Genomic DNA, 1837 nt, shown 5'->3' on the forward strand with positions numbered 1-1837 from the left:
CAAGAGGGAAGATTTTGTTTTTAATGCCAATTTTTTTTCAAGTTTTCAAAATTTTTCAAATCATATCTTTTCATTCATGTGTTTTCAAAATCAATTTCTTTCCATTTTCAAAAATACTTGCTAACAATTAAAGATTTGATTCAACATTTCAAGTATGTTGCCTTTTCTGTTGAGAAAGGTTTAATGTTTGAATCATATCTTTTCTTGTTAGCCAAGTCATTAATTTTTAAAATCAAATCTTTTTAAATTGTTTTTCAAATCATATCTTCTCAATCACATCTTTTTAAAACCATAATTTTTCAATCATATCTTCTTAATCACATCTTTTTCAAAATAGTTTTCAATCATATCTTTTTAATTTCTAATTTCAAAATCTTTTTCAAAAATCACTGATTTCTTTCTCACTCTTAGTTTTCAAAAATCAATTAGTATTTTTTTCAAAATGTTTTTAAAATCTTTTTAATTTATTTTCAAAAATTTCTTCCCCTCTTCTCACATCCTTCTATTTATGGACTAACACTCCTCCATTATCAATAATTCGAATTCTATCTTTCTAAGTTCGAATTCTTCTACCTCTTCCTTCTATTTTTCGTTTTCTCTGACACCTCAAGGAATCTCTATACTGTGACATAGAGGATTCCATACTTTCTTGTTCTCTTCTCTTTCATATGAGCAGGAGCAAAGACAAAAGCATTCTTGTTGAGGCTGACCCTGAACCTGAAAGGACCTTGAAGCGAAAGCTAAGAGAAGCTAAAGCACAACTCTCTGTAGATGACCTAGCAGAATTCTTCAAAGAAGAAGACATGGCAGCCGAAAACAACAACAATGCCAACAATGCAAGGAAGGTGCTGGGTGACTTTACTGCACCTACTCCCGACTTCTATGGGAGAAGCATCTCTATCCCTGCCATTGGAGCAAACAACTTTGAGCTTAAGCCTCAATTAGTTTCTCTAATGCAACAGAATTGCAAGTTTCATGGACTTTTATTGGAAGATCCTCATCAGTTTTTAGCTGAGTTCTTGCAAATCTGTGACACTGTCAAGACCAATGGGGTTGACCCTGAGGTCTATAAACTTATGCTATTACCTTTGCTGTAAGAGACAGAGCTAGGATATGGTTGGACTCTCAACCTAAAAAAAGCCTGAACTCTTGGGAAAAGCTAGTCAATGCCTTCTTGGCAAAGTTCTTTCCACATCAAAAATTAAGTAAGCTTAGAGTGGAAGTCCAAACCTTCAGACAGAAGGAGGGTGAATCCCTCTATGAAGCTTGGGAAAGATACAAACAATTGATCAGAAAGTGTCCTTCTGACATGCTTTCTGAATGGAGCATCATAGGTATCTTCTATGATGGTCTGTCTGAACTGTCTAAGATGTCATTGGATAGCTCTGCTGGAGGATCTCTTTATCTGAAGAAGACGCCTGCAGAAGCTCAAGAACTGATTGAAATGGTTGCAAATAACCAATTCATGTACACTTCTGAAAGGAATCCTGTGAATAATGGGACGAATCAGAAGAAAGGAGTTCTTGAGATTGATACTTTGAATGCCATACTGGCTCAGAACAAAATATTGACTCAGAAAGTCAATATGATTTCTCAAAGTCTGTCTGGAATGCAAGCTACACCAGGCCGTACTAAGGACGCTTCATCTGAAGAAGAAGCTTATGATCCTGAGAACCCTTCAATAGAAGAGGTGAATTACATGGGAGAACCCTATGGAAACACCTACAATCCTTCAAGGAGAAATCATCCAAATCTTACATGGAAGGATCAACAGAGACCTCAACAAGGTTTCAACAACAATAATGGTGGAAGAAACAGGTTTAGCAATGGCAAGCCT

General features: G+C 35.7%; 1 non-coding gene across 1 annotated transcript; it reads right to left on the reverse strand.

Annotated features, from left to right (window-relative positions):
* Positions 1–1207: 1207 nt before the first annotated feature.
* On the reverse strand, positions 1208–1315 carry LOC127739864 (small nucleolar RNA R71). The gene has a single exon (XR_008000606.1). It is a non-coding gene; the product is annotated as a small nucleolar RNA R71 (small nucleolar RNA).
* Positions 1316–1837: the final 522 nt, after the last annotated feature.

The sequence above is a fragment of the Arachis duranensis genome, chromosome 6, assembly GCF_000817695.3.
Source record: "Arachis duranensis cultivar V14167 chromosome 6, aradu.V14167.gnm2.J7QH, whole genome shotgun sequence".
In the NCBI taxonomy this organism is placed as follows: domain Eukaryota; kingdom Viridiplantae; phylum Streptophyta; class Magnoliopsida; order Fabales; family Fabaceae; genus Arachis; species Arachis duranensis.